Source organism: Protobothrops mucrosquamatus, unplaced genomic scaffold (assembly GCF_001527695.2).
Source record: "Protobothrops mucrosquamatus isolate PMUCROS unplaced genomic scaffold, P.Mucros_1.0 scaffold_294, whole genome shotgun sequence".
Taxonomy (NCBI): domain Eukaryota; kingdom Metazoa; phylum Chordata; class Lepidosauria; order Squamata; family Viperidae; genus Protobothrops; species Protobothrops mucrosquamatus.
In genome coordinates, this window is record NW_015386370.1 from 2,814,789 (window position 1) to 2,825,689 (window position 10,901).

General features: G+C 41.4%; 1 pseudogene; it reads left to right on the top strand.

The window, feature by feature from the left end:
• The window catches only part of LOC114923940, a 90,897-nt pseudogene that overhangs the window by 54,540 nt on the left and 25,456 nt on the right, over window positions 1-10,901 (top strand).

Below are 10,901 nucleotides of genomic sequence, written 5' to 3' on the forward strand. Positions count from 1 at the left end.
ATTTTCAAGAGATTTAATGATGTCAATTTGCAACTTCAAGGAGCTAATAAAACTCTTATAGGTTGCCAAAGTATTGTGTCATTATTTATTGACAAACTTGAACTACTTCATTATAATCTATTGAAGAGAGAATTTCATCAGTTTCCTGAATTATCATCTATAAAAGATGATGTAACTCCAGAGGATATTGACAGATTCAATAGCCACCTCAATGAACTTAAACTGGACATGGAAAAATGATTTGAAGATATTTTGAAGTTGAAAGTGTATAACTGGATGAAAAATTCTTTTACCGCAAATATTGAAGAGGCTAATACAACTTGCCAAGAAGAACTGTTAGAAATTAGATATGATGAAGAAAGTAAACATAAATTCGATAGTGGTGGATATGAAAACCTATGGCAAAGTAAAAAAATGCCTGTCTTATATCCAAATACGTGGAAAATGATATTCAGTTTATTGATACCTTTCCCTACCTCATATCTTGTGGAATCAGGCTTTAGTGCTGTTAATCATATTATGACCAAAGAAAGAACCCGCCTGAATATTTCCGAAAGAGGAGACCTTCGTTTGTTCCTTACAAAAATTGAGCCAGATATCCAGTATTTAGTTTTGCAGCATCAGCCTCAGGGATCTCATTAATAATTTAATTAATTAAATGTAATTTCATCAGACTTCATGCTTCTATGTATGCAAAGTATAAATAAAAAGATACATTTAACTACGGTAAGTTGTTTTATAAAGATTTATTCTGCCAAACTTAGCGAAAGTCCGACATAAAGTATTTGGTAAGTAATTATTATTATATGCTTTAATTGCTGTAACTCTGCTTTATAAATTTTATAAAGTAAAGTCACTTCCCTACTTTATAAATCACCATTACTGTGGAACCGGTGGGCGGTTAGAAAATTCTACTACTAACAGAGATACAAAAGTGGGCGGTAGGTATAAAAAGGTTGACTACCCCTGGACTAAAGGCTGCCACAATGTTGTGCGTTTGTGGGCAAGACGCCTTTGAGATCGCCGAGAATCTAGTCGCCCCGGCCTCGCTAGAAGCTGTTTCATACTCTGATCTAAAGAAACTTTTGAAAGAACACTTCCAGCCCAAGCAATCTGTTATTGCCTGGAGGCACACATTTGAACTGAGAGATCAGCGAGCTGGGGAATCAGCAAAAGAATTTATTGCAGCACTGAGAACAGCAGCTAAACCGTGCGAGTTCAAGGACTTAGAAGAAAGGCTGCGTGATCATTTTGTATGCAGACTGAGGAACAGAGACTTACAGCAGAAGCTGTTTGCTAAGGAAGATGTCTCTTTCCAAGATGCTCTGCGAGAGGTTACGGCAGAGGAAGCTTCAGGCGGAGCGGTAAAGAATCTGCGACCCATTCGAAGCGCTCCAGAGACTGCAACCGTCCACAAGGAGGACGTGTGGGAGGACTCGGAAGAGGATCCTGAAGATGAAGTGGACAAGCTTTATCAAGCAGCCGGAAGGAGGCCAAAGGATCACCCAGACAAAGGCCCAGCTGAGCTTCGATGCTTCGGATGCGGAGGTCGCCACAAGCGGGCGGAATGTCGGTTCCGTTCCGCCATCTCCAGAGCGTGCGGCAAGAAAGGCCACATCGCAGCTGTTTGCCTGAATCGACAGAAGGTACAACCGAAGGAAGAATTGAATCTGAAAGGTACCAGGATCCCCAGCCAAAACAGGGTGGGTTTCTGTGCAACACGCAGAAATATATTAAGGATTGGCACACACAAGCCTCTTAAAAAGAAATTGTCCCTTAAAGTAAGGTTGCAATGGGTTCCATTGTCTATGGAACTGGACACGGGGTCTGCCCTATCCATAATTTCCCTCAACACATTCCACAAAATCTGCAGCAGCAGTGGCCAGCGAACTACGCTCAGGCCTTCTAATGTAATTCTTACTGACTTTCAAAATTCCAAGGTGTGCATTAAGGAGGAGGCCACCCTTAAGGTACAGTATAAGGATTTTGAAGGTCCCTTAGATGTGTTGGTTGTTGGGGGTGAGCGCACGAGTCTGATTGGACTCGATTGGTTCGAGGCCTTAGGAATCCAGGTAACAGGGTTGCACAAATTGCAAACGGAGACCCTAGCAGACGTCTGCAAGGAGTTTGCTGATGTGTTCAGCTCTGAGCTAGGATCCTACAAGGGACCTCCAGTTTCACTAAAGCTAGATTCAACTGTACAGCCCATAAGGGTTAAACCTAGGAGAGTGCCATTTGCTCTTAAGAGTAAGATTGATGCTGAATTGGACAAGTTGCTCCAGCAAGGCATATTAGAGCCTGTAGACTCTAGCCCGTGGGAAACTCCCATTGTCACACCTTTAAAAGCAAATGGGGACATTCGTATATGTGCAGACTACAAGTGCACACTTAACAAGGCCCTACAGCAACATGCTTATCCAGTGCCTGTGGTGAGCCACATCTTGGCTTCCCTTAAAGAGGGTAAGATTTTTGCAAAGCTAGACCTGGCTCAAGCGTATCAACAGTTGCCTGTTGATGATGCAGCAGCAGAGGCTGACTATTGGGGCTTTCAAGGTGAAAAGGTTGCAGTTTGGGGTGAATGTAGCCCCTGGCATTTTTCAAAGTGTAATGGAAAACACCCTGAGGGGTATTCCTGGTGTGTGTCCTTATTTTGATGACATCCTCATCGCAGGGGACTCACCTCAAACGCTGGCAGAAAGGTTAAGGGCTGTTTTGCTTCGTTTCCGAAGAGCAGGCCTTAAGTTAAAACAGGACAAGTGTAAGATTGGTGTCCATTCCACTGATTTCCTGGGCTTCAGGATAGATGCTCAGGGCATCCACCCTTCTGATGCTAAGCTCAAAGCTATTCAGCAGGCCCCAAGCCCTAAGTCTAAGGGTGAATTACAAGCCTTTTGGGGCTTATTGAATTTCTATCATGCTTTTCTGCCTCATAAAGCTGCTATTGCTGAGCCCCTACACAGACTTTTAGACAAAAATGCTTGTTGGCAGTGGACCAAAGTCCATGAAACCAGTTTCAATAAGGTTAAGTCCTTGCTTACATCCAATGCGGTGTTAGCTCACTTTAATGAGAAGTTACCAGTGTGTCTGGCTTGTGATGCTTCCCCCTATGGTGTGGGAGCTGTGCTGAGCCATCTGATGGCTGAGGGGACTCAGGTCCCTGTGGCATATTATTCTAGAACATTGTCTGCTGCTGAGTGTAACTATGCTCAAATTGACAAGGAAGCTTTGGCCATTGTGGCTGGAATTAAAAAATTCCATGATTTTATTTATGGCCGCCATTTTACGGTCTTTACTGACCACAAGCCTTTGCTGGGGTTGTTTACCACATCCAAACAAACCCCACACATCCTTTCCCCTCGCATGCTGTGATGGTCCATTTTTTTGTCAGCTTATGACTTCTCACTAGTTCACAAACCTGGAAAGGAAATGGGTCATACTGATGGCCTAAGTAGACTGCCCTTGCCTGCTGTGGAGCCTGCTCCTGCTCCTGCTGTACACATATTGTCCATTCAGGATTTGCCGGAGTCTCCCCTTAACGCTAGGGATGTGGCTGCTGAAACTGCCACTAATCATGTGCTTAAACACGTGCTAACATGGGTGCTGTCAGGTTGGCCTGACAGATGCCCAGAGGAGGATTTCCAACGCTTTTGGGTTAAGAGGCACCAGTTGTCCACGTTCAATGGCTGCCTCCTCTGGGGTTCTAGAGTTGTGATTCCGGCCTCATTGAGGTCTAGAATCTTAGTTTCTTTACATGAGGGGCACCCTGGGATTGTCAGGATGAAAGCGCTTGCGCACAGCCATTTGTGGTGGCCTGGCATTGATAAGGACATTGAGGCACAGGGACAGGAGTGTCACGCATGTCAGCAGTCCAGGCCAGAAATGCTTCAGGCCCCTGTTCATAGGTGGGAGGAAACACACACTCCGTAGTCTAGAATACGTATAGATTACGCTGGGCCCTTTCAGGGGCAATTCTTCCTGGTTGTTGTGGATAGCCATTCCAAATGGCTGGAAGTTGTCCCTGTGTCATCCACCACTACTGCCAAGACCATCCAGATGTTGAGAAGCAATTTTGCCGCCCATGGTCTTCCAGATGTCTTGGTGTTGGATAATGGTCCTCAATTTATTTCTGCTGAGTTCCAGGTTTTCCTACAAGCCAACATGATTCGCCACGCGACCTCAGCTCCATTCCACCCGTCCACCAATGGTCTGGCTGAATGGATGGTCCACATCGCCAAGGACGCTCTCAAGAAACTGACTTATGGCAACTGGCATAACAGGTTGGCTGACTTCCTTCTAGCCCATCGTACTACTCCATGCACTGCCACGGGTAAGTGCCCGGCTGAACTCCGTTGGGGTTGCCGGCTTGTGACTAAATTGGACAGGCTGCATCCGGAGCGAGTAGCTTCACAGGTGTCCCATCCGCGCACACCACGGGTCCTTCACGTGGGTGATCCTGTCTGGACCAGGAATTACGGGCCTGGCCACCTCTGGGTCCCGGCTGTGGTCTGCAAGGTCTCGGGGCCTCTGTCCTACGAGGTGTCCTTGGACGACGGTCGCGTCCTTCGCCACCATATTGATCAGCTGCGTCTAAGGCTGGACTCGTCTCGTTTTTCTCCTCGGCCTTCTCTGGGGGGGGAGGAGGAGCGGGGAGTGCATTCATGGGATCAGTATCAACAGCTGGCACTGGCTGTTGAGGACACCATGGGTACTCAAACCCCAAGTGCCGCAAGTGCTCCAAATAGGAATTCATGGGGCAGGGGGCAAACATACAACCCCACACTCACTCCAGCCTGAGAGTCACACCGGAGGTATTCTCACTATCCACAACTCAACAACAATACTCCAGACAAGGAGACTGACTGGGAGCATACTCATAACTCACAGCATACAAGAGAGCAGGCACAACAGTTTGGGGACTTGCCCTTTTCAGCAATGGCTCACAAAAGGAAGTACCCACACATTAGGGCTAACAGGGAGGTATCTTTGGACCCTATCACTACAGAAAGGAGCCAGGAAACTTACACCCCTTCAGGGAACAGGGAGATGAGTTCAGAGGGCTCAGAAAGCTTCCTAAGAGGCAGGTCAACCAGGTACGGAGAACAGCAGAGTCCTAGCCTCCTGAGCCTAGGAGGCGAGCAGGGAGGTCAGGCAGCAGTCATTGGGCAGCTGCAGTGTAATTCACCTTGTGTGGAAAACAATGGTGGGGACCATTCAATCTCCCCAGGTCCGAGAAGGTCGCTATGGGTCAAAGGCCTGCCCAAATACCTTGCAGATTACGTGAGGTGAGCAAGGTTAGAGGGACCTGGACAAGAGGTCCAGGTTGGTCAGCTCATAGGGAAAAAAAGGAGTCTGGGCTCATTTATTCTCAGAACGATAGCACTACCATTACTTTCCATGCTCTGTGCATTTGATGCAAAAGTTAGCAAACACATACACTACCAGAGGTGGCGTACATGTTGGGCGCAGCATTGTTTTATCTAGGGGGAAGGGGTGTTGTGTCCTGAGCCTGCAGAAGCAGGCTCGGGATGATGCAAGAGTCCCGGGCATTGCAAAAGCTGCCCGGGACCAGACTGAGTGGCGTCGGCCTTGCGCACATGCGCGAGGCAGGAAAAGACTGCTTGCTATTGGTTGTGATTGCCCGGGGATCTGGGAGTATAAAAAGAGGCCTGCGTGCCTCTGCTCTTGTTGGTTGGTAGTTGTAACAGAGTGAGAATAAAGATCTGTTCAGTAACATGACTTGCCTCCTTCGCCATTTATCTCCGGACTTAATAATAGGTGTCCCTGTAGTAGTTCTGCTAACCTGTGCTTTGATAAGTTAGCTAGTTGTACTTTCTCTGATCACCCTTTCTAATTTTGCTTTTGGCAAGGTTTCTATTAATATTGTTTTAGCTCCTTTGCATCACTATCAACATTTTGTTTTTGCTTTTACAGAGTTCACAGCCAGCATCCAACCATCAATGATGACCTCCCAAATTGCATTATTTCAGGGGAAATTGTCATAAAATCAAACATCACTGAGTTTACTGATACTGCTGCCATCTTTGAAGATGGCTCTAAGGAAGAGGATATAGATTGTGTTATCTTTGCTACAGGATACAGTTCTCATTTCCTTTCCTTGGGAACTTTATGAGGGTTGTTGAAAATCAGATCTCCTTATATAAGTTTGTCTTCTCACCTCATCTGGAGAAATCCACACTAGCAATCATTGGTCTTGTGCAGCCACTGGGGGCCATCATGCCCATTTCAGAAATGCAAGCTCACTGGGCCACATGTGTCTTTAAGGGTAAGGTCTTTCAAAGTTTGTCTGGATATTGATGTACTATTTTGGACAGTGGATTTACACTATATTTATCTTAGTTAACTGAAATGTACTGAAATAATCCAATTGCTTGTGTTTATACAACATGCCAAATGATAAGCAACTATGCCAGCTGAATTATAACAGTCTGAACAACACATCAACTGAAATCAGCTGTACTTTTAGAATGAAAATTACAAACCATGCTTAGAAATGGATACTTAGATGGTACTGGGCATTTATTTTCTGGTATTAAAATATTTATCTGAGGATTTCCAGTGACGTCATTGGCTGTAGAGCCTGGGAAAGGGCCCTCCCTTCCCAGGGTCCGAATTCCTGTCGCTGGCAAGCCCAAAAGGGCTGAATGTCACTCTGGAGGGGTGACCACCAAGAGGTGAATGTAGCCGGCTTTCCAAACTCAAATTAGCCTCTGGAACCAGTGAGGGAAAGGCGGAGAGCTTTGTGTTTGCCACCATCATCAGCAGATCATCGGAGACAGAACACAGCTGTTGAAGGAAACAAGTAACCGGTCCAGGTGAGATGATATTAATCCTTGCTGCAAACAGACCCTTTAAAATTGCCTGTCTGCCTTTAAAGCAAAGGAAACCTAAAGGGAGGAGGAGGAGGAGGAGGAGGGATTTTTGCTTCCCCCCTCCCAAAAAGCAGTGGTTTAAGCCTCATTTAAAAACCTTTGGAAAAAAATTTTCTTCCTGTTCTACTGAAGATAAATTGAAGAAATTAGACTGTTAATATAGAGGGGAAAGAGGATTTATTAACACCTTAATTGGAAAAAGCCACCTTAATTCTTTTAATTTTAAAACTTTAATTTTGTGTATTTACTTCAGAACTTTTTCCTTTTTTTTCCCTCCCTATTCAAACGATGGGGGAAAAGACAGTGGCCTCTGGTGGTTATTTTGTAACCTCTCTTGTTAGCGTTTCCCTTTTTGCTGAATTGATTCAGCTGCAGAGTTTGGCTCAATGCCCAGACACTTGGCTGTATGCCCAGACATTCTTATCTTTTTTAGAGGCCACAAAAAGGAGATTGTTTCCCTTTGCCTCTCTTGTGTCTGGTTTTGTTTTTAAATCTCTGCTTATTTCCTGTTCTTAACTACAAGAGAAGAGCTCTAAGTTAACAACTGGACTATAAATTAGACATTGTCTTTTCCTTTTTCTTCCTGTTAGGCTTGTTATATAAATACTTTTATATATATAAATACTTTTTTTTCTTTACCTCCTTTTTTGTGCTTTTTATTATAAAGACTTTGCATTGCCTTTTATATTCTTTTTTATTTCCTCCTTTTTTTCTGCCTCCTGATAATATTTGTATTGGAAGTTTTTCTCTTTTTTTATTCTGGCTTTTGTCACCTTTTTTTTTCCAACTATCTTTGGCTTTGTCTCCTGACAACAGAGGGCATTGGATTATAATTTTTTCCCTTTTTTTCTTTTTTCTTACTTTTGACTCATTGGTGGATTTTAACTGGCCATTGGACCTTGCTATTGGATTACAAATTTGGCCAATGGGCTTGTTATTGGACTATAAATCTGGCCATCGGGCTTGTTACTGGATTATAAATTATATAATATTTAGAAGATGAGTGCTTCAAATCTGGCAAAAGGGGTGAGGAAGGGCTCTTTGGCTCCGCCCTCAACCTCGGTGAGCCCAGCACCTCAAAAATCAATTACAACTTTTTTACACCAGGAGACTCAACAAAAAGACACACAAGCTATCCTCCAGGCAATTGTAGATTGTAAAACAGAAATGAAAAAAGATTTTGAAAAAAACTATGAAGATTTGAAAAATGATTTGCTTAAGATGGATTTAAAAATGGAGGCTTTTCAACAGGTGATGACAGATACCCAACAAAGAATGAAAAAAATAGAAGATAAGTCAAATGTAGTGGACCAGAAATTAGAAGCTTTGCAAGAAGAAAACCAGAGATTGGCGCAATCTAATGCAGAACTGGAGGAAAGTATGGCTACCATGGAAATGGAAAGGTCATCTTATTTTCTAAGATTTCAAAACGTGATAGAAGAGAAGGAGGAGAACCTTTTGTTATTGATGAGTGAATTATTGGCGGAGTTGCTTGGAATGGAAATAGATCAAATGAAAAGAGAAATGGATCAGGCGTTCAGAGTTAATTCAAATTACGCAAGAAGAAATAGACTGCCTAGGGAGGTTCATGTTAGATTCACTAAAAGAGCAATACGAGATGAGATCCTTAGAGCAGTAAGGGATCAACCATTAAAATATAAAGATAAAGAATTGGTTGTTCTCAAACAGATTCCTAGAAGAATAAGAGAAGCTCAAAGAGAATATCAATTCTTAACAAGGAAATTGATCAGTAGAGGAATGAATTTTAGATGGCTGATTCCAGAAGGATTATTAATCTTTTGGGACTCAAAAAGATATAGAGTGAATACTCCATTTCAAGCAGAAGATTTCTTCAACAACGATAGAGCATTCTTGGAAAAAGGTGAGGCGGAATCCAAAGAAACAGAAGAAATGACCATACAAACTTCAAAGCAAACAGAGGAGGAAGCATCAAAAAAGACTCAATCAGAGGAAGATGTTAGACCCAAAGAGCAGAGACAGATAAGCTCTCCTAGGAAACTGAGATCCCGACACAACTGAAATCATGGATGAAATTGGAATTTTTTCAATAAACATAAATGGTCTTAACTCCCCATCAAAAAGGAATAGAATATTTCACAGACTACAAAAGTTAAAAATGGACATAATTTGTCTTCAAGAAATGCATATCAAGAGACAACACTCTAGAACTTTAGAACAACCAAAATTAGGTAAATTTTATTTTTCTTTGGCATTACAAAAGAAAAGAGGGATAGTCTTATACATAAAAGAAAAGATGAACCCAAAACAAATCTACGCAGATGAAGAGGGAAGAATATTAATGGTGGAAATTACATGGAATCAAAAACAAATACTGCTGGTTGCAATATATGCTCCTAATGAAAAACAAGATCATTTTTTTTTAGCAACTATATAATAAACTAGTGGACTTAAATTATCATAATCTTTGCATATTTGGAGACTTCAATGCAATTTCTGATCCAATACGAGATTATAACAGCAACAAACAGGGGGAAAAGGGAAGAAACATTCTACCTAAACCCTTTTTAAAAATGAAAGATGAATTTTGCATACAGGATATATGGAGAGAGATGAACCCGGAAAAAACACAATATACTTTTTATTCCAATAGACATAAATCATGGTCAAGAATAGACATGATATGGACCTCTTACGACTTAAAGACTATGATTCAAGAAGTTGATATAGAATCAAATATTTGGGCAGATCATAATCCAATTAAAATGACTTGGAAAGGAGTGAGGAAAAGACTGAGATGGATTCTGAATAAATCAATATTGAAAAAAAAGGAATTTCTACAATTTGCAACAAAAAAAATGGAATTGTTTTTCAAAATCAATAAAAAAGAAGAAAGCTCCATACAAATTTTATGGGACACAGCAAAAGCATATTTCAAGGGTTTGGCTATAACCTACGTTGCCAAAAAGAACAAAGAAAAGAAACAAATTCAACATAGCCTCAAAGATCAACTTAGTACTTTGGAAGCTGAGCTGCAAATTAATCCGCAAATGAAAAATCTGAAAACACAAACTAAATTTATTGGAAATGGACATGATGGCACAACAGATTAAACGAACTAAACCGAATTTTTTTGAAAATGCTAATAAACCGGGGAGATGGCTCGCATATAGATTGAAAAAAGAAAGAGAAAAAAAAATTAATTAGTAAGCTACGGGACTCAAAGGGTGAGTTGCATTGCCATAATGATGTAATAAAAAAATTATTAAGGACTATTACAGGGGTAGTCAACCTTTTTATACCTACCGCCCACTTTTGTATCTCTGTTAGTAATAGAATTTTCTAACCGCCCACCGGTTCCACAGTAATGGTGATTTATAAAGTAGGGAAGTAACTTTACTTTATAAAATTTATAAAGCAGAGTTACAGCAAGTTAAAGCATATAATAATAATTACTTACCAAATACTTTATGTCGGACTTTCGCTAAGTTTGGCAGAATAAATCTTTATAAAACAACTTACCATAGTTAAATGTATCTTTTTATTTATACTTTGCATACATAGAAGCATGAAGTCTGATGAAATTACATTTAATTAATTAAATTATTAATGAGATCCCTGAGGCTGATGCTGCAAAACTAAATACTGGATATCTGGCTCAATTTTTGTAAGGAACAAACTAAGGTCTCCTCTTTCGGAAATATTCAGGCGGGTTCTTTCTTTGGTCATAATATGATTAACAGCACTAAAGCCTGATTCCACAAGATATGAGGTAGGGAAAGGTATCAATAAACTGAATATCATTTTCCACGTATTTGGATATAAGACAGGCATTTTTTTACTTTGCCATAGGTTTTCATATCCACCACTATCGAATTTATGTTTACTTTCTTCATCATATCTAATTTCTAACAGTTCTTCTTGGCAAGTTGTATTAGCCTCTTCAATATTTGCGGTAAAAGAATTTTTCATCCAGTTATACACCTTCAACTTCAAAATATCTTCAAATCATTTTTCCATGTCCAGTTTAAG